The sequence below is a fragment of the Stegostoma tigrinum genome, chromosome 1 (assembly GCF_030684315.1).
Source record: "Stegostoma tigrinum isolate sSteTig4 chromosome 1, sSteTig4.hap1, whole genome shotgun sequence".
Taxonomy (NCBI): Eukaryota; Metazoa; Chordata; class Chondrichthyes; order Orectolobiformes; family Stegostomatidae; genus Stegostoma; species Stegostoma tigrinum.
Genome location: NC_081354.1, coordinates 170,663,154 through 170,685,833, shown reverse-complemented (window position 1 = coordinate 170,685,833; position 22,680 = coordinate 170,663,154). Strand labels below are relative to the sequence as shown.

Below are 22,680 nucleotides of genomic sequence, written 5' to 3'. Positions count from 1 at the left end.
CTCTCACTTTGAACTCATGACCCTAGTAATTGAGACCCCCACTCTGGGAAAAAGCTTCTTGCTGTCCCCCCTGTCTGTACCTGTCATGATTTTGTAGACCTCAGTCAAGTCCCCCCTCAATCTCCGTCTTTCTAATGAAAATAATCCTAATCTACTCAACCTTTCTTCATAGCTAGCACCCTCCATACCAGGCAACATCCTTCTGAACCTCCTCTGCACCCTCTTCAGAGCGTCCACATCCTTTTGGTAATGTGGCGACCAGAACTGTACACAGTACTCCAAATGTGGTTAAACCAAAGTCCTATACAACTGCAACATGACCTGCCAACTCTTGTACTCAATACCCCATCCGATGAATGAAATCATATTGTATGCCTTCTTGACCACTCTAATGACCTGCGTAGCGACCCTCAGGGTACAATGGACCTGAACACCCAGATCTCTCTGTGCATCGATTTTTCCCCAGGGCTTTTTTTTTGTTCCCAGGGGAGTGCCTGTTCTAAAATTCTATCCCTTACGCCCGAATCTCTCTGTGGCATCCTGTTCCCTATCACTTGCAGCCAGCTCTACAATCCTCTGAGAACCCTCAGCTCCCTCAATTCCAGCCTCCAGCACATTTCTGCCCCACCGGTGGTACTTGTGCCTGGAGGTGTCGGTGTCCAAAGTGCTGTGTTGGGCCTCACAGTCAGTTTGTCAGAATTCCTTTAAAAGAAACACTCATGTTACTATCACTGCATTGTAGTATGTGATACATGGGTATGACGATCTCATACCCCATTGCTAGATCACTATGTATAATTAAGGAAGAGGTCGATATATTTTTGAGATAGTGGCGAGTTGACAGCTGTGCTGAGCTGGCATGAAAGACCAGTGAAGCCCTGAGGCAGATCAGCCTGAACTTGTTGAATGTGAACAGCAAGGCAGGCTTGAGGGCTGAACAATCTACTCCTGTTACTGTTTCCCATAGTACCGGCCTCCCACTCATTTCTGGAAGAAACAGCCCAAAATAGGGCAGAACGGCAAGCAGTGATCTGCTCTACATTCGGCTCCTTGCCCCTTGCATGGAGAGTATCCTGCTTCTGACCACCCTGAAGTGGCTGACTAACCATATCCAAGTCCCTTGTTTGACTGACTGTGCTGGGACCCCAGGTGAAGGCTAACTACTTGACCTGATGACATAAAGACTGCTAATACTGTGGCAAGCCTCGTAACTATGTGTCTGGGCTAAACAGCATGAAATTAGAGCAGCACTGTGAGCCTAGTATCTCTGGCTAAAGGGGCAATGTACCAAAAAGGCAGTACAATGCAAGGCAGAGATATTGTGAGTGTCCAGGTAGGTTCAAAGTCAGATATTGTTAAGAGAGCAACTGAAGAGCCTGGAGATGCCATCTGGTCTAGTCTAGGAGCTGTGTCCCTGAGCACACAATGTCCTTACTACAGTGTTACAATGAGATTCGGTGGTACAGCTCAAGTTATTGCATTGAAGTTCAGAAGCAATCTGGAAGTTGATCAGAGATGTGCCATGAAGGTTCTTAGAGGTTGTCACATGTCAGATGCTAGTGTCCGTGGATGTGAGATGTGTGTTGCCAGTGCCTATGGAATGTGCCCTGAGATGTTGTTGCTCCGGTCCAACATGGAGGTCCATTAGAACAAGTGGTGAGCTGAAGTAGTTACTTTCGTTTGGAGAATTTATTCACCTTGGCCATACAGAGATTAACTGGTTGTATCATGACAAGTAATTTTCAAGGGCAAACAGTAAAGCATTACAGCATGACACCATGTCCATGTTACACCAGGACATTGAACACCCAGGAAGCAAGTATGTGAAGCGGTCTATTGGCCAGGGATGAATCAGGAGATTCAATGACCTGTGAATACATGTGAGACACGACAAATATGTCAGGCCCAGCAGCAGAGGGAGCTTCTGCATCCACACCATATCCCATCCACTCCTTGAACCAAAGTAACAACAGACCAATTCAAAGAGCACTGGAAAAACAGATTACTTCTGTAACTGCCCCACTGTTAGACAACTTGGCAACAGAGTGAGCATGACTGTCAGTGACATGAGGAGCACTGTTTTTAATTTATTTGGTATCTTGACAGATAGTGTTTGACAACAGACCCCAGTGAACTGGCACACTATTTCAAGACATGTGTAGTGAGTGGGGAGAGTGACCCTCTCACATCATCAACCCTCAAATGATCCAGCAGAATATAAGGTATGCGTTATCAAATCCATGATTGTTAGATGTCAAACAACAAAATGAGATTTTTGCACACACTGCTGCATTTTTTGTGCAATACCAGTGGAGAAGGAATTACCATCCCCAGCACAGCCTGTGTTCAGAACGCAAGTGCGAATGACCTTACCCTTCAAACAATGATCTGACCATTCTTGCTTAAGGAGGAGAATGAAAGTGATACATGACAACTGAGCAGGTAGAGAACTACGAAAGCTGCCCACTGGGCAGAGAGCACAGTTTACAATACAAATACTCAGATAACAGCAAAGTTGTTCTAAGATACCCAAACAGCTCAAATCAGATAAAGTCATTGTTGATCATGGTGTTAACATTGTAAAGAGACAGAGGCCAGCTCAGACCACTACATGGCACACCAATCATGTGTGAAGGAGTGCTGAAGAACAGTCCAAATATTATTGTTGGTGAGGCTGAGGGGCAACATGCAGGAAGACAACCAAGTGGTTACACAAGTGCAACAGGCACTAACACATACCTCTTCAGGCATTTATACAAGATCTTGATGGGTTGCCAAACCTATAAATGTTATCTTGATTTTTGAAATATTAGTGTTGTAAACTCTGTTTAACTATATGTACAGTTATTGAATTGACATCATGTGCCTATGTACACATCTTCTTAAGATATGTTTTTATTTTAGGATAAAAAGAATGCTGTGTTATGTCTGCAAGTATATAAGTATATCTTTAAGAGACTTGCTTATATTTTCACAGCATATGATCTGAGTGCATAAAGATTGCATACTCCATCTTAATTTGGATGACTTAAAGCATGAATCTCCATTGGAAGCATACTCTCTCTCATTGTAGCTCAATGGCTTACTATTAGGATAGCTGTAATAAATATCTGTTGGATTCTTCATTACCACAACATCCATGCCCAGTTTACTATGTTATGGGAGATAACATAAGCATTGCCACAACAAGTAAAACACTCTGATGGAGCCAGACTCATACCACAAAGCTGTGGTGTTTCCCTGTGATACTTCCATCTCTCTATTTTCTACTCCTAAAACACTTCGTAAAACTATCGTTTTGACCTGGCTTCTGGTCGCCTGCCTTACTATGTCTCTACATGGCTCAGTGATAAATACAAAGCTGATTGTACTATTTTTAATGTGTCTCACGATAGTTTTAGCCAGTGTTAAAAGTTACTATATAAATGTATGATCTTGAGGATCTGGAAAGAGTGACTTAAAATGGAGACAGGTTAATAAGTATTGATTGTGCCCATACTGAACTGTGGAAGGAGATGAAAAATGACAGCGTGCCTTGGTGTTTGGGAGGAAAGAATCCAGGATAGCACTGAACGTGATACCAAACCTGAACAGAAAGTCAATGAAGGATGCGGTGCTTTTCAGATGAGACTTTAAACCAAGGCTCTATCTCTGTGTTCCAAGTGGGATGTAAAAGGTCCCATGGCATTATTTCAAGGAAGATGAGTCATCTCTGGTATCCAGGTCCCTGTGTCAACATCACTGAGAAAGATGGTCGTTGTCACATTGCACTACATGGGGATTTACTGCATGCAAACTGGCTACCACACTTCCCACTTTATATCAGTGACTACTCTTCATGAAGCACTTTATTGATTGTAATATGTTTTGTTATGCATAGTGGTGGTGGAAGGTGCTATATAAATGCAAGTGATTTTTGTTTTCAGTGGTGGTGGGAGGGGAGAGTTACCACAATATAAGATTGCAAAACAAACGTGTTGCTGCAATCGATTAATTCATTCAACAGCTGCCCTTGTTTTGTGAAGGGGAACTTACCCCTGACACATCTGTGTTTATAATAGTTGTGAAAATCGCAGGAAAGTTAACCAGTCTCGGAATAACTTGCACCGTAATCAAGTAAACCAGTTAGGAGCAGGAGAAGGACCCTCATCCCTTCAAGTTTCTTCCACTTTCTGATAAGATGATGGTTGATCTGAATGTGGTCTCTACTTTCCTGTCCACCACTTTGACTCCTTTATAAATCCACAGTCAATCTAAAAAAGTCTTCAAACTGTTCGCTGCCATTGACATTCGATGGTATTATCATCACTGATTCCCCACTATCAACATCCTTGGAGTTGTCACTGACCAGAAAACCAATTGGACTTAATGGGGCAGTAGCCACAAGAGCACCTTGGAGGCTAGGAATACTGCAGCGAGTGACTCACTTCCTGTTTCCCTGTCCGTCATGTGTAGGGCACCAGCCAGGAGTGTGATGGAATACTCCCCACTTGCCTGGATGGATTCAGCTCCAACAACACTCAAGAAGCTTGACAACATCCAGGACAAAGCAGCCCGCTTGATTGACACCACATCCACAAGCATTCACTCTCTCCACCACCGACGCTCGGTAACTCTCAGTGTGTACTATCTACAAGATGCACTGCAGAATTTCACCAAAGACCCAAAGACAGCAACCTCCAAACACAGGACCATTTCCATCAAGAAGGACATGGGCAGCAGTTACATGGGAACACCACCATCCTGACTTGGAAATATATTGCTGTTCCTTCACTGTCGCTGGGTCTAAATCCCAGAATTCCCTCCCCAATAGCATTATGGGTCAACCCACAGCAGGTGGACTGCAGCGGTTCAAGAAGGCAGCTCACCACCACCTTCTCAAGGGCAACTAGGGATGGGCAACAAGTGCTGGACACCCACATGCCACGAATAAAAGAAAAGAAAAACATATTAAGTGTTAGTATGTATCCTCATACACAGGACTTAAAAAGGGCAATAATTACTGTTTAATTAAATAGAGAATTGTTTTGTTGACAGCCAATGAATAACGTCAGCAAAATGATGTGCATTTGTTTTGTTTATTAGGAAATAGCAGTAAATAATGAGATGTTAACTAATTGCTGCCCTATTTTTCCCAGACTCACATGTTTTACTGTTATCAAAATGAGGACGTTGCAGCTGCACATTCCCACGCCCCATACACTTTGACCTTGTTTCCACAGCAACGCTATTGTACCACCCAAGTACTGTATTCATCTCTGAATTGGAGTAGAGGAGAGCTGAAGGAACAGGCAACAAGGGGTGAGAATTGAAATAACAATTTTTTTTGAAAGCAAGTGTTTGGGTTCTAGATTGCAGGAGGAGACAGTTGACTAATTTGTATTATTTGTTTGGTAACGATCACAAGCAGGTCAACATAAATTCCAGCTAAGATCTACGATATTAGTTTAATACATCCCAGATTAATAGTCTGAGGTCTGCCAGTCCTTGATTTCTAAAAGTGCTTCTTGTTTGTGCTTATAGGTGAAAGCACATGAACCTAGTGAATGATGAAGGCATTAGGTAGTCAGTGAGACACTCCAGCTTTGATTCCCCACCCCCCACCCTCCAGCCTGGTGCACTGTAAAAGTGCCATTTTGAAATGGCTACACAGTTGTCAGACCCTCAGTTCAAGGAGTGGGGCGGTATTATGTCAGGTTGAGCAACCCTGAGCTTAAGGTGCATGCTACCAGAGTTGGAAGTGGTGTGTGCGAAAAGCTGCCTTTGGTGCACTGGCACTGTTGTAGTATCGAAAGCAAAAATAAAACAGCCCTCCACCTCTCACCCCCGACTTCCCCTCACCTCACCCCACTCCACACTCAACATACTTCATCCATGTCAACCCTTGCGACCTTCATGTCCTGAACCCCACTAACCCCTGATCCCTCCCATCCCAATGTAAACCCCTGTATTTACTCCTATACCCCCCATTCCATCCACAGCAATCTACTCCCCTACACGCACTCCTTTAACTCTCACATCCTACATGTTCCCCCATGTTCCTCTATACCAACCCCATTTGCCTACATACTGCCATATGTGATGAGATTATATTCAAAAAAAACAATTTCATGTATTACATTACATTCCTTTATCTGCACAATGATTGGAACAAATATAACAATTATAAGAAATTTAGGAATAAATATTTAAGTGCACAATCCCTTGAAGCAAAAAACCTTGGAATTCATTTCTAATCCTGTTCCAAAGAGCCTGTACCCACTTGGAACTGCTAAACCCTGAATTGGTTTATATCCGACTCTAATAGTGGAAATGAAATCAATCATGCAGAATTAACCCAGTAATGGTAACCTGCAGGCTTATGTCAACAGAGAGTTCAACAGCAAACAGTGGTTATTTTTAACACTCTGGACATAATTTTCAAAGACTTAGTGGGTAGGATGTTTAAATGCTTTGACAGCTTGTTAGTTCCCCTTGTTGATTATTTTTGACAGGTCTTCTTAACATTTTTATGATGGATCCTCTTAATGCTCCTGGCATGTCCCCTTGGCCTGTCCCTCATGAAAGTTGCTGCTCATACTTATGATTATTGATTTGTACATGTCTGTTGACAGTTCCAAGACATCTATATACTTTAAAAGTCTATCAACAACTGAATGCTGCAAATTTGGTTTTATCGAAACTGAAATTCATCATGCAAAGGAAATGAAAATGAAATAAAATAAACCAGTAAAATGTTTAAATATTTCGAAACAAATAGTAAGATACAATCACATTGATATCAACAATATACTACTACAGAACTCACGCCAGAGAGAATTTCCTCCACATCTGGAGGATTCAATTCTTGGTCCTCAGAATGTGGTAGCATCTTTTTTGAGTCTTCATAAAACAGATTCTAGACTTTGAGATAGCAAGAACTGCAGATGCTAGGGTCTGAGGTAACACAGTGTGGAGCTGAAGAAACACAGCAGGCCAGGCAGCGTCAGAAGAGCAGGAAAGTTGATGTTTTGGGCCGGGACCCTTCTCCAGAAATGGGAAGGGGAAAGGAAGCTCAGAAAAAAAAAGAGAGGATGGGTGGGTCTGGGAAAGGTGGGTGGGATGGTGATAGGTGAGTACAAGTAGGAAATAGAATCCTTCATCCACCTATACTCCCACTAACCCCACCACATGTTGTAACATTTGGTGGCCAGTGGTCAGTGTATCATGTGGGATAGCAGTGAGAAAGGACAAAGAATAACCAAGAGCAACAGTAATGAACTAAAGGAACTATGGATTAACAAAAGTATTTCTGAAGCCATGGTGATAGACTGGGACTGATGGGAAAAACCATGGCTGAATAATGGACCGTCTTCAACAAGGTGATGGTTTGATCACAGTTGAGTTACATTCCCATAAAAGGGAAAGATAGGGCAAACAAACCCAGAACCCTGATAAGGAAAGAAAGATAGCAAATAAGATGAATAAAGAATGTGCCTCCAACAGTGTCGTATCGAAAATGCAACTGAGAACGAAGCTGAAAACTGAAGTTGAAGAGGGAGTTAGTAAATAAGCATAACCAAGAGGGCTTATGAGAAAAGACTTGCAGTTAGCATAAATGGCGATTAAAAAGAGAAGCAATTAAATTTAAATTTTATGCATTTGTTTAAGAGATGTCGGCATCACTGAGAAATGCAGCATTTATTACTGAGTCCTCGTTGCCTTTTGGAAGGTTCTGGTGAGGATCCCTCTTGCCGGGATAGCCTTAGCCCTGTCAGATAGGGAATTCCAGGATTTTGACCAGGTGGCAGTGAAACAAAGAGTGATTTACTTCCAACTCAAAGGGCTGACTCACAAGGGAGTAACAAATTAGAGTGCAGCTTAAAATGATGCAACTAATTTTAGAGATACTGACAAACAGCATGCATTTGTTTTCTTTTCTATGTTATGCAGGGAACATTCTGTATTCTTGTACTTCCAGTGGTCATGTTCTTGATGGCTCACTGTTACTCAGCTAATGAGTATTAGATTGCTTTAGACTCCCAAATCAGTCATCTTGTAGCTACATTGAGTTTCATTACCTTTGGTCTTCAGAGAGAGCTTGCTTTCCCAGGCCGTGTTTAAATCCCAACTCCTTTTCCTATATGAAACACATCTGACTCCTTCACACTCTTTTAAAGTGTTTCGGTGAATCTGCAAAACTACTTCCCCTGTTGACTGCTTAGAATTTGTTTAAGTTGTTGAGGTTTTCCCACATCCCCACCTTCCAAGACAGAAATTGCGACCCGTGCTCCACTTCAAGCCTTTGACAACAGCTATGTATGTGATGCCCTGCTCATAATTGTGCGGGCACTTTGCTAATGTAGTCTGTTGACAATTCAACTGTTGCAAATAGTTACCAGTTCAGTATGGCATTCATTCAAGTGAAGATATCAACAATTCACTTTCATTATTGTCAATGTCAGGGACTATTACAATTCCCTCATTGACCATTACCAGACTGTCTAATTATTAATCAACTGGAAGAAGAGCAATTTACTTAACTACTGTAAAACCTTTCTTCCCACACTGTTTCTGAGAAAAAGGGAAGACTTCATTGGAATGCATAATTGTTGGAATTATCTAGTTATTTTGTAGTAGTTTTTCTTAAAAAAGGAACAAACACAAATGTTATTGGGGCGTGAGGATAGAATTAAAATATTCAGCGGCAGTGAAGAGTCCAGTTATCTGGGGCAGAATTTAACAGCAGCATAATCCTGTCAATAAAGAGAGAGAATGCTCGGACACATACACACACTGTCTCACACACACAGGCACACACACTCTGACACACACACACACATACACACACTCTCTCATACTGACACACACAAGCATGCACACACACACACCCATACATAAGACATGCACACACAGAGACACACACTCTGACACACACACACACACACTCTCATACTGACACACACAAGCATGCACACACACACACCCATACATAAGACACGCACACACAGAGACACACATTCTGACACACACACACACTCTCATACTGACACACACAAGCATGCACACACACACACCCATACATAAGACACGCACACACAGAGACACACACTCTGACACACACACACACTCTCATACTGACACACACAAGCATGCACACACACACACCCATACATAAGACACGCACACACAGAGACATACACTCTGACACACACACACACACACACCCATACATACAGGCATGCACACACACAGACACACACACTCTGACTGACATGCACACAGAGACACACACACACTCTTACACATACAGACACACATTTTCACATATACAGATGTACACAGACATGCACAGTCAGACAGACACCCTACCAAACATGCAGATGCACATAGACACACACGCACACACACACGCACACACATGCACACACACACAAACACACGCACACACAGGCACATACAGCCCGAAACAAAGTTTGTTTTCTGAGACCAGACATACTATTTTACTGGTGATCCTCCTTTGGGACTTTTTGAGAGAAATTTGCTTCTAAAATGAGACTGAGTGGTCTTCCTTTACTGCAGTTAATGATTTGGTGGATATTTCCCACACAGAAGGGTTGTAAGGAATGGGTAAATCCCAGGACTTCCCACAAATGCTACACCAAAGTTTCCCCAAGGATATTCTAATAATGGCTACCCTCCAGCCCCTACCCCACATTAGAACAGTCACAGCCCAAAGGGAGACCATTTTGGCCAATCATGTCCACACCAGCCCTCTTTTTGAGTAAATCACCAACACCCAGGATGTAGTTGCAGGGGGGTATAATAACATAGCACTTCTTATAGGCCTACAAATCCTTTATCACCAGATAATGATCCAATTCCTTTTTGAAGTCACAATTGAATCTGCTGCCTCCACCTCAGCCTCAGTATGTGAGGAGGTTGTGCCCACTTGAGGCCTGTCTCCCACAGGAAGCTGATGGGAAGAACAAGCGTAGACAATCATTGACTCATTTTAGGGCACACAGGCTGCAGTGAACATGATTGGAGAGAAAGTGAAGAATACACGTTGCCTTCCATCTCCTCCCATTTCTCTGGCCATTCTTTTAGGTAGAGTTACTTTGAAAACAATGCAAAGATTTCACACCGGCATAGTGAAGATCTGACTCCATCACCCAGAATCTCTCCAACATTTTCTGACTAGGGTAGCAGTGGCTCGGTGGTTCGCACTGCTACCTCACATGCTGGACACCCAGGTTTGATTCCAGCCTTGGGTTTCCTCCCACAGTCCAAAGATATGCAGCTCAGGTGAATTGGCCATGCGAAATTGCCCCCAGTGTCCAGGGATGTGCAAGCTAGATGGCTGAGCAAAGGGAAATGCAGAGTTATAGGCTAGAACATAGAACAGTTCAGGCCCTTCAGCCCACGATGTTGTGCCAAACGTTTACCCAAAAGCTAAGGTCTATCTAACCTCCACTGCTACCTTATACTATCATCCATATGCCGATCTAATAGCTGCTTAAATGGCCCTAATGAGGCCAACTGCCCTACCCTCTCTGGCAATGCATTCCACACCCCTACCAATCTCTGAGTAAAGAACCTATCTCTGACGTCTCCCCGATATCTACCTCCACTCACTTTAAAGATCTGTCCCCTCATAATAGCTACCTCCACCCTAGGAAAAACCCTCTGGCTGTCCACTCTATCTATACCTCTGATCATTTTGTACACCTCTATCAAGTCACCTCTCATCCTTCGTTGTTCCAGAGAGAAAAGCCCTAACTCTCTCATCCTTTCCTTGTAAGACCTTCCCTCCATTCCAGGCAACATCCTGGTAAATCTCCACTGCACCTTTTCTAACACTTACACATCTTTCCTGTAACAAGGTGACCAGAACTGGACACAATACTCCAGATGTGGCCAAACCAGACTTTTGTATAGCTGGAGCACAACTTCACGGCTCTTGAACTCAATCCCTCCATTAATGAAAGCTAACATACCATACGCCTTCTTAACAACTCTAACTACCTCGGTGGCAGCTCTCAGGGAGCTGTGAACATGAACCCCAAGATGCCCCTGCTCCTCCACGCTGCCAAGAATCTTTCCTTTAACCCTCACAATCTTTCCTGTTACCCCCCACAAATCCATGCTGACTATCATGAATCAAACTGAGCCTTTCCAAGTGATCATAAATGTTGCCTCTCAGAGCCCTTTCCAATAATTTGCCCACCACTGACGTAAGACTAACTGGTCTGTAATTTCTGGGGTTATCCCTATTCCCTTTTTTAAACAAGGGAATGATGTTTGCCTCTTTCCATTCTTCCAGCACTATACCCATGGACTGTGAGGACGAAAAGATCATCATCAAAGGCCCTCGCTTCCCATAGAATCCTTGGATAAATCTCATCAGGCCCGGGGAACTTAACTATCTTCAACTTCCCCAGAATTCCTAGCACATCTTCTTTACTAACGTCAACCTCCTGTAGGCTACTTGACTGTTTCACAATGTCCTCCTCTACGACTAGGTCCCTCTCAGTTGTGAATACTGAAGAAAAGTATTCATTAAGGACCTCTCCTATCTGTTTAGGCTCTGTGCACAAATTCCCTTTACAATCCTTGATTGGCCCTACCCTTTCTCTGGTCATTCTCTTATTCCGCACGTATGTGTAAAAAGCCTTGGAGGTTTCCTTGATCTTATCCGCCAAGGTTTTCTTGTGCCCCCTTATAGCTCTCCGAAGCCCTTCCTTCAGCTCCTTCCTGGTTAACTTGTATCCCTCCAGAGCCCTTGCTGTTCCTCTTACCCTAATCATTATATAAGCCTCCCTCTTCCACTTAACCAGTCGTTCAACCTCTCTCAAGAACCATGGCTCCCTCCCTCAACCGCGTCTTCCCTGCCTGCTGGGGACAAACATATCGAGCACATGCAGTATGCATTCCTTAAACAATCTGCACATTTCTGTGGTTCTCTTCCCTGACAGTGTCTGTTCCCAATTTATGTTACCCAGTTCTTGCCTAACTGAATTGTAATTACCCTTCCCCCACTTATAAACTTTACCCTGCCGTATGTACCTATCCTTATCCATGGCTATTGTGAAAGAAACAGAGTTTTGATCACTAACTGCCAAAATGCTCTCCTACCAATAGGTCTAACACTTGGCCTGGTTCATTGCCAAGCACCAAATCTAAAGTGGCCTCTCCTAATGCTGGTCTATCTACATACTGTGTCAGGAGTTCTTCCTGAACACACTGGACAAAATCCACTCCATCTAAACTATTACAACTAACAGTTTCCAGTCAATGTTTGTAAAGTTGAAATCACCCATGACTACAGCCCTATGACTTCTGCACCCTTCCAGTATCTGCCTCCTAATCCACTCCTCTACTTCTCTGCAACGATTAGGGGGTCTGTAAAAAAAACCCCAACAAAGTGACTGCTCCTTTCTTGTTCCTGACCTCAACCCAAACTGACTCTGTAGTCATTTCATTCTTGAACTGCCTTTCAGTAGCTTCTATACTCGCCCTGTCGAGCAATGACACTCCCCCACCTCTTTTTCCACCCTCCCTATTTATGTTATAGCATCTAAATCCCGGAACTTGCAACAACCATTCCTCTCTCTGAGTTACCCAAGTTTCTGTAATGGCCACAACATAGTAGTTCCAAGTACCAACCCATGCTCTCAGTTCATCTGCTTTATTTATGATACTTCTGGTATTAAAGTATACACACCTCAAACCATCTTGGTGTCTGCAATTACGCTCCATCAACCACATTTCTTTTTTAACAATTTCGCTCCCTGTTGTGTCTGTTGGAAGGCTGAGTGCCTTGTCCTCTGAATTATAAATCCGGTTCCCCACCCACTGCCAATCTTGGTTAAACCATCCCGTAAAGCTCTAGCATACCTTCCTCCCAGAATATTTGTGCCCTTCCGGTTCGGGTGCAACCCCGTCCTTGCTGTACAGGTCCCACCTTCCCCAGAATGTGCTCCAATTATCCACATAATGGAAACCCTCCCTCCTACACCAGCCCTATAGCCACGTGTTTAACTGCACTCTGTCCCTATTTCTTACCTCATTATCACGTGACACTGGTAATAATCCAGAGATAACTACCCTGTTCGTCCTGGACTTCAGCTTCCAACCTAACTCCCTGTACTCGGCTTTCATATTCTCAGTCCTTTTTCTACCCATGTCATTGGTCCAATGTGTACCATGAATGCTGGTTGCTCACCCTCCCCCTTAAGGATCTTGAAGACATGATCCAAGACATCACGGACCCTGGCACCTGGGAGGCAACATACCATCCATTCAGCTCCTTCGCATCCACAGAGCCGCCTGTCTGGGCCTCTTCCTATTGAATCCCCCACTACAATTGCTGTCTTATTCTCCCCCCTTCCCCTCTTTGCCACAGGATCAGGCTCAGTGCCAGAGACCTGTGCGCTGTGGCTTTTCCCTGGTAAGTTCCACCCCCCCCCGACAAACAGTATCCAAAACAATGTACTTATTATTGAGGGGAATGGCTACAGGGGATCCCTGCACTGTCTGCCTGTTCCCTTTCCCCTTCCTCACAGTCACCCAGCTACCTTTTTCCCGTACCTTGGGTGTGACCACCTCCCTGTAACTCCTATCACCCCCTCAGCCTCCCGAATGATCCGGAGCTCATCCAGCTCCAGCTCCAGTTCCCTAACGCGGTTTGTGAGGAGCTGGAGTTGGGTCCACTTCTCACAGGTGAAGTCAGAGGGGGCACCAGCAGTGACCCTTCCCTCCCACATCCTGCAAGAGGAGCATACAACTGCCGGAGCTTCCATTCCCTCTACTCCAGATTTCCAGAAGAAGAATGAAATAAAAAGCCTTGCCTTACCGACCCTCTACACAGTCTTTTTTGGTTAGAGGAGGAGGCTGGTGGGAGACACTACGCATGTGGTGTTTTCGGGTTTAGCCAATGCCCGAATTTATCTGTTCCTTCCTGGCTTGCGTTCCCTCCACACACCCATCGCTGAAAACAAGAGGGCCTCTTGCTGCACCAGGTAAGTTTTTATACAAGGAGAAACAAAAACCAGCTTACCTTCCCCTCAGCACTCTGGCTCACGCTGCTGCCCTGAAAACAAGAGGCAAGAGGTGGGGGCTGGGTTTGGGTCGGATGCTGTTCAGCGGGACAGTGTGGACTGGATGGGCCAATTATCTCGCTTCCCCACACTGTGCAGATTCTATGACCACTCTGGCTGGAAAATCAAATAGTCTTAAATTCACACCCAGCGAGCAGTATGTCTGACTGAGAGCACGCAGTGGAAGAATTATCTCTTACAAGTTAAAGGCAAATATCAGATGAATATTAAGCAGGAAAACATTGATAAGTTTGCAGCCTTTGTGTCAGGTCATTGAGAGTGCTTAGATAAACTATCCAGCAGGCAATCCGAATTAAAGATGTAGGTTCTTTGAGAGAGTGATCCAATGCAGGGATCTGAGTTTTGTTTTATCTCCCTCCTATGATCTGGAAAGGGAGGCCCAGTTTAAGGAAATGCAATAAAAAAAGCCCAGTGATGGCTTGTCATTAAACACAGTGCTTTCATTTAGTAGCAGTAAGGAACTTTGTAGGATCCAGAGTTCTGACCTTTCCTTGAACTCTCTAAAGGAAGTAAGATATTAAATCTAACTCAGGCTCTGTGTCATGTAATCATCTTTTGAGAGAGGTTTGCACAGTGGTTAATCTTTTAAAAGGGCAGCACCTTTATGAAGAATATCCATCAAAACAATGACTCAAATCTGTGACAAATGTGCCTCAAAACTCCTCTATTGCCGGTAGATAAGCAGCAGATAAATTATTCCAAACACAGAGATAAGCCCCTTTTATTAAGTTAAAGCCTGGATGAAAATAAAGCTGCCTGATTTGCTCTACTTTGGTAGGAGTAACCGGAAGGCAAAGTACAGGGCTAATGGTAAGATTCTTAGCAGTGTAGATGAGCAGAGAGATCTCGGTGTCCATGTATACAGATCCTTGAAAGTTGCCACCCAGGTTGACAGGGCTGTTAAGAAGGCATACAGTGTTTTAGCTTTTATTAATAGAGGGATCGAGTTCCGGAACCAAGAGGCTATGGTGAAGCTGTACAAAACTCTGGTGCGGCTGCACTTGGAGTATTGTGTACAGTTCTGGTCACCGCATTATAAGAAGGATGTGGAAGCTTTGGAAAGGGTGCAGAGGAGATTTACTAGGATGTTGCCTGGTATGGAGGGAAGGTCTTACGAGGAAAGGCTGAGGGACTTGAGGCTGTTTTCATTAGAGAGAAGAAGGTTGAGAGGTGACTTAATTGAGACATACAAAATAATCAGAGGGTTAGATAGGGTGGATAGGGAGAGCCTTTTTCCTAGGATGGTGACGGCGAGCACGAGGGGGCATAGCTTTAAATTGAGGGGGTGAAAGATATAGGACAGATGTCAGAGGTAGTTTCTTTACTCAGAGAGTAGTAAGGGAATGGAACGCTTTGCCTGCAACGGTAGTAGATTCGCCAACTTTAGGTACATTTAAGTCGTCATTGGACAAGCATATGGACGTACGTGGAATAGTGTAGGTTAGATGGGCTTGAGATCGGTATGACAGGTCGGCACAACATCGAGGGCCGAAGGGCCTGTACTGTGCTGTAATGTTCTATGTTCTATGATTTGTGAGTCAAAGAGGCTGAGGCTGCAGTTACTATAGAAGTGCATGCAGTTACCTTGAGTTACACATGGTGGGTGGATTTCCGAGTATTGAGGAGCTGCTTAAGAGATCTCGTTGTCTGATGTATCTGTACCTGCTTTGTTTATATTTTGCAGCCGGATAAGATTTCAGTGACAAATCAATGCCACCAATATTTAAATGCAATTGGAGTGCACACAAGATGACATTTTAAACAGGGCATCTTCCGTGCTCCCATCCTTCTCATCCCCTCCACCCCCAGATGAGACGTTGTGCCTTCAGCTCTACAGACTGGTATTTGCGACCCAAATTCCTCTGCCTCTTCAGGCAAATCTCTGCATAATCTCTCTGAAAGCTTCATTAAAAATTGCGAAGTTGTTTTGATTAGTACTTGCTCCATACAGTCCTTATGTAAAAGGGGCCTGTAAACTGAGTTATGTTTTTTGCTACTTTCTTAAACGACGAATTTCTTAGTGAGGCACACGATGCGTAAATTACATCCATTTAGACCACCTGGGCTGAATAATCTCCCTCATGTAGTAAACTATTCCTTGTTGCTTAGCAAAGCATCCAGTCATGAATGGGAGTGGACAATTAAACAACTCAATGGAGGAGGAGTCTCCACAAATATCCCCATCCTCAATGATGGAAGAGCCCAACACATCAGTACAAAACGTAAGGTGTTCACAGCAATTGTCAGTCAGAAATGCCAAGTCAATGATCCATCTCAGCCTCCTTCAGTGGTCCCCAGCATCACAATTATCAGTGTTCAGCCAATTCAGTTTACTACACATGATATCAAGAAATGGTTGGAGGCACTGGATACTGCAAGGACCGTGGGCCCTGACCATAATCTGGCAATTGTACTGAAGACTTGTGCTCCAGAACCCTCCAATCCCCTAGCCAAGCTGATCCAGTACATTGCAACACTGGCATCTATGCAGCAAAGTAGAGATTTGCCCAGGTACATCCTGTGCACAAAATTTAGAATGCATCCATCCCTTCCAATTATCATCCTATCAGTCTATTCTTGATCATCAGTAAAATGATGGAAAGTGTCATCAACAGTGCTATCAAGCTGTACCAGCTCAGCAATAACCTTCTCAGTGATGCCCCATTTGGGTTCTGCCAGGGCCACTCAGCTCCTGATCTCATTACATCTTTGGTTCAAACATGGACAAAAGAGCTGAATTCCAGAGATGAGATGAGAGTGACAATGCTTGATGTCAACCCCCTCTTGTCAGAAAGTGGCATGAAGGATCCCTAGCAAAACTGGAATCAGTGGATATCAGGGGGCAAACACTCTGCTGTTTGGGGTCATACCTGACACATGGGAAGATGGTCATGACTTTTGGAGGCCAGTCACCTTAGCTCCAGGACATCTCTATATGAGTTTCTCAGAGTAATGTCCTAGACCCAGCCATCTTCAGCTGCTTCATCAATCACCTTCCACCTACCATAAGGTCAGAAGTGCCAATGCTCACTAATGATTGCACAACATTCGCAAATCCTCAGATCCTCAAGCAGTCCATGTCCAAATGCAACAACATCCAGACTTGGGCTGGTAAGTGGCAAGTAACATCCATGCCTGACAAATGCCAGGCAATGACCATCTCCAACGAGAGACAATCTGAACACTGCCCCTTGACATTCAATGATGCTATCATCACTAACTCCCCACTACCAAAATCCTGGGGGTTACCATTGACCAGAAACTGAACAGCCACAAGAGCAGGTCAGAGGCTAGGAATCCTGCAGCACAGAGGTTGTAAAAAAAGCTGGAAAGAGAACCTGGGAACAATAGACCTGTGAGTCTGACATTGGTGGTGGGTAAGCTTTTTGGAGGCAATTCTGAAAGATAGGATGTACATGCATTTGGACAAGTAAGAAATGATTAGGGATAGTCAGCATGGTGTTGTACATTGGAAATCGTGTCTCAGAAACTTAATGTGAGTTTTTTGAGGAAGTACCGAAAAAATTGATAGGGCAGAGAGATAGGCATTGTTTACATAGACTTTAGTAAAGTCTTTCACAAGAATCCCTATGGTAGACTAATTAAGAAAGTTAGATCACAAGGGATTCAGGATGAGCTTGCCAATTGGACTCAAAATTGGCTTGACTGTAGGGAACAGAGGGATTTTGTTGGAGGGTCGTTTTTCAGACTGGTGGCCTGTAACTGCACAGGGATTAGTACTAGGTCTACTTTTGTTTGTCATTTATATAAACAGTTTGGATGGGAATATAGGAAGCATGGCTAGCAAGTATGCGGATGACACCAAAGTTGGTGGGGACAGTGAAGAAGGTTATCTAACATTACAAAGAGATCTTGGTCAATTGGGTCAATAGGCTGAGGAGTGGCAGGTGGATTTGGATAAATGTGAAGTATTGCTTTTTGGTAAAACAAACAAGAGCAGGACTTATGCAATTGTTAGGGCCCTGGATAGTGCAGTAGGAGTTCAGGTACATAATTCTTTAAAATTTATGCCACTGGTAGACAGGGTAATTAAGAAGGTGTTTGGCATGCTTGCTTTCTTTGCTCAGACCTTTTTGTGTCGGGGTTGGGACATTGTGTTGAGGCTGTACAGGATATCAATGAAGGTCACTACTGGTATACTGTGTCCAGTTCTGGTCACCCTCTTATAAGACAGATATTATTATGCTGGAAAGGATTCAGAAGAGATTTACCATGATGTTGCTGGAAATGGAGGGTTTGAGTTATAAAATAGGCTCAGTAGGCTGGGACTTGTTTCAGTGGACTGTAGAAAGTTGATGGGTGACCTTAATGACGTTTATAAAATCAAGAGGGTTGTAGATAAGGTGAATAGCAAAGGTCTTTTCCCTAGAGTGGGGAAGTTCAAAACTAAGGGACATACTTTATGGCTCAAATGTGGAAGGAACTGCCAGATAAAGTGTCATATACAGGTACAGTTACAACATTTAAAAGCCATTTGGATAGGTTCATGAACAGAAAAGGTTTGGAGGGATGTGGGCAAAATGCAGGCAAATAGGACTAGTTTATTTGGGGAACATGGTCGGTGTAAACTAGTTGGACCAAAGAGTGTGCTTCCGTGCTGTATGACTCAAAGACTGTGTGGATAATTCATCCCCTGACTTACCAAAACCTGCCCACCAAGGTACAAGTCAGGAGTTTTATGGAATACTCCCAACTTGCCCGGCTGGGCGTCACTCCAACAACACCTGACAGCATCCAAAACAAGTCAACTGGCATGATTGACACCACATCCACAAACATCCACTCACTTCACCAGCAGCACTCCGTAGCGAGTTACTTTGCAGAAATTCACCAAAGTTCCTCAGACAGTACCTTCTAAACCCATCATCATTACCATCTAGAAGGATAAGGGTGGGAGATCCACCTCCTGCAAGTTCCCCTCCTAGCCACTCACCATCCTGACTTGGAAATATACCGCTGTTCCTTCACTGTCACCTTGTCAAAATCCTGGAATTCCCTCCCTAACATTATATTGAAACATTAACTCTGATTTTCCTTCACGGATGTTGCGCGACCTGTTGAGCTTTTCCTGGCAACTTCTGTTTTTGTTCCTGTTTTACAGCATCCGCAGTTCTTTCAATTTGCCATCCTTACCTGGTTGGGCCTACTTGTCACTCCAGACCCACAGCAATGTGGTTGACTCTTAGCTGCCCTCTGGGCAATTAGGGATGGGTAATAAATGCTGGCCGAGTCAGAGCTGTCTTCTTCCCATGAATGAATAAATAAAAATAAAAATAGCTGACAGGATGCAACCCATGTGTCATTGCCCATCACATTCTGAACAGTATTTTCCCTCTCCACCTGAGCACTACCATTGAACACATTTCATTCATGAGTAACATTAATGGAAGGCTCAGAAAATGTTTTCAAAGATAGGTTGAGAGAACATTAAGCAAGCAGTAACATAGGCCTTTCAAGTAGGGGCAGAGAGCATTAGAGCAGGGTGGTCATGTTTGAACTTAATTCAGACACTATTTTGACCTCAGTTGGAGCGTCACATCCAGTTCAGGGCACTGCCTTTTCGGAACAGTGTGAAGGCATTGTGGAGAGGGGATTAGAGGTTTAGTAGAATAGTTTTAGGGGTGAGGAATTACTGTTAAGGAAATAAATTGGTAAAGCTGGAGCTGTTCTCCTTGCAGACCAGAAGGCAGAGAGAGGACCCTGAGAAGTATTCAGAAATCATGAGAGTTCCAGACAGAGTTAACAGGGTAAAAATGTTCCCTCTCATGAAAGGGTCAACAATGAGAGGATGGGGTTTAAAATAATTAGCAAACAAGGTGGAGTGGTGGCTCAGCGGTCAGCACAGCTGTCTCCTGTCATAGCACCAGGGACCTAGGTTCGATTCCAACCTCAGGCAACTATCTGTGTTGAGTTTGCACCTTCTCCCCTTGTCTGCGCGGGTTTCTTCCCACTGTCTAAAGATGTACAGCTTTGGTGGGTTGATAATGGTATATTGCTCCTGGTGCCCAGGGGCGAGCAGGCTAGCTGGATTAGTTGTGGGAAATGCAGGGTTAGAGGGATAGGGTGGGAGACTGGGTGTGGGTGGGCTGCTCTTTGGAGGCAGTGTGAACTTGATGGGCTGAATGGCCTGCATCTACACTGTGGGAGTGTATGACTGTATGAAAGCGTCTCTGACTCCCTCAGTACAGCGCAGGTCTTTCAATTCAGATGCTGTAATGAACCTGAACCTGCTTCAGAGATAATGGGAACTGCAGATGCTGGAGAATTCCAAGATAATAAAATGTGAAGCTGGATGAACACAGCAGGCCAAGCAGCATCTCAGGAGCACAAAAGCTGATGTTTCGGGCCTAGACCCTTCATCAGAGAGGGGGATGGGGAGAGGGAACTGGAATAAATAGGGAGAGAGGGGGAGGCGGACCGAAGATGGAGAGTAAAGAAGATAGGTGGAGAGAGACCTGCTTCACTTTTATTCAAAGATTAGAGTACTTCCACTGAGTCAAGCTAACACAAATATGGATGCTAGCAAAATGCTTAATTGCCAATGAGCATGGGTTAAATTCTCACAGGCAGGCAGCCAGAGGTTTAATAGATCTCAAAGCTAGATTGTTCTTAGGGTGCTTGAAAGAAAAACTTGGAAGAATCGTTTTAGTACAGAGATTTATTGTAGTGTAGTTGGGTAGTTGTTGAAGGTACACCACCCTGTGAAAGAATTGAGTAAAACAAAAATGAAAGATGTTGAAAAATAGATGGAATAGAATTGACATAGGTGGATTCAGAGTATACCTAACTTGGGGAGAGATTGGATTCCTCCTATGCTAACTTGTCTACGGCTGGTTGTACAGACTAACGAAAAGAAAATCAAATTGAACAGGTGAAAAAATTGCAGAGCTACATGGCAAGAACTAAGGGAATGGTGCTAATTTCAGAGAGGTGACAGTGTAACTATGGGCCAAATGGTTTGATGGGTGTTGGATATGTGCATCTCAGGTTCACTGAGTAAAAATGTAACATTAATCTGTGTTAATCTGACCTCCTTTGGTGAGCTGGTCCCAGAGAATTAGAACAGAGTGTCGCATGGTGATGTTTGCACAATTGGTCAATGCCATTCTGGATTTTGCTGTGCTTACTTTCAAAATCGAATGGATGCTAAACAATGACTAAAATCCTCTGTTTAGACCATTGTATGTAAAGGTCATCCACAGTGCGCAGGGCTTAGTCGAAGGGAGGGCAGTTCACACTGAACAGGAAACTGAAACTGAAACATGAAGTTGTGTAGTCTATGCAGACTTAACTGCTTAAAATGTTTTATCCGCGCCTCCAAAAGTGTATTTATATGTTTTTCTTAAGCTGTGAGCCAGAACAGCCCAAATTAGCTCAATGTGGGAAAATGCAAACTGGCTTTTCTTCCATAACCGTCACCAGTTTGTTTTGTTTTTGTTTTTGTAACCTGTGTTTTACTTAATGTCAATCTGAGAGGGCAAACAGGATCTTGTATCTAAAACTGGCATTTCTGACAGTGCCAGGCTCTCTCAGCAGCACACTACAACAACTCAAGATTTCATGTTACGGGACCTAACTTCACACTCCGAATTAAGAGCTACCCACCGAACAACAGCTCTGCAAAGCACAGTGATGGTCTGGCGGGATTGGAACAAATGTTTGTCCTTGTTGTTGAGGCAAGCTTTGACAATATGTTGAGGAAAGTCAGAAACTTTCAGCTAAATTGGAGTCAGTAGTTTTATGGGAAAGAAAGATTCTAGATGCATCAACCAAACATTGTGAGAAGTACAGGAGCAAAGGTGGGTTAGTGATTTTCCAACAGGAAGACAAACTCTGTGCCTTTCAACAAGATTATAACTGACCAATGCTTCAAACCTTTTACTGAACTTTCTTCCATATACTTTGATGCTCTTGGCAAACAAAATCTGTCAATTCACCTGGAACATGTCAGTTGACACAGCATCTGCCGCTTTTTAGGGAAAGAATTCCAGATTGCCCCCTACCCTATTGCTGCCTGATTTCATAGACAGTTTTTATCACCTTGACTTGGATTCTCCCGACTAGAGGGAATAATTTCTGTCGAATTCCTAATCGTTTTAACTGTCTTCATGCCTCATCCAGTTAAGCTCGAATGAATACAATATGGAACCGGTCCTCATACTTAAACGTTTTTATGCCGTTGCGGGTTTTGGTACAGGTATTCAACCCCTTAAAAAAAGACTTTGATAGAGTAAATAAGGAGTATTTGTTTCCAGTGGCAAAGGGTTTTGGTAGCCAAAGAATGCAGATACAATTGGCAAAGGAACTGGAGACAACACTATGCAGTGAGTTTTATACACAGTGCCTGAAAGGAGAATGGAAGCAGTTTCAGGAATAACTCACAAAAGCGAATTGGATGAATACCCCCACAGGACATTGGCTGGCCTGTGGGAAACAGCAGGAGAATGTGGCTCCGCAGGGCGTCTTTCAAAGAGCCAGCACAGACTGGATCACGATTATGGTTCGTTCTGATAACTCTGCATTATCCCCTCCAAGGCTGATATATCTTGCCTGTAAT

The 22,680-nt window shown here is 43.8% G+C and overlaps 1 protein-coding gene and 1 long non-coding RNA gene across 3 annotated transcripts in view; one reads left to right on the top strand and one right to left on the bottom strand.

Moving 5' to 3' along the window:
• Positions 1-14,233, bottom strand: part of LOC125455720 (uncharacterized) — a 32,305-nt gene extending 18,072 nt beyond the window's left edge. Inside the window, exon 1 of the long non-coding RNA XR_009446555.1 lies at positions 14,042-14,233. This is a non-coding gene — a long non-coding RNA (uncharacterized LOC125455720). The remainder of the gene's footprint in view (positions 1-14,041) is intronic.
• The window catches only part of rnf24 (ring finger protein 24), a 150,919-nt gene that overhangs the window by 37,360 nt on the left and 90,879 nt on the right, over positions 1-22,680 (top strand). Inside the window, exon 2 of one of the 2 annotated variants that reach the window (XM_059650291.1) lies at positions 5,139-5,301. The exons of the other annotated variant lie outside the window; for it this stretch is intronic. The gene's annotated coding sequence lies outside the window, so the exon portion shown is untranslated. The remainder of the gene's footprint in view (positions 1-5,138; positions 5,302-22,680) is intronic. 2 annotated transcript variants of the gene reach the window in all.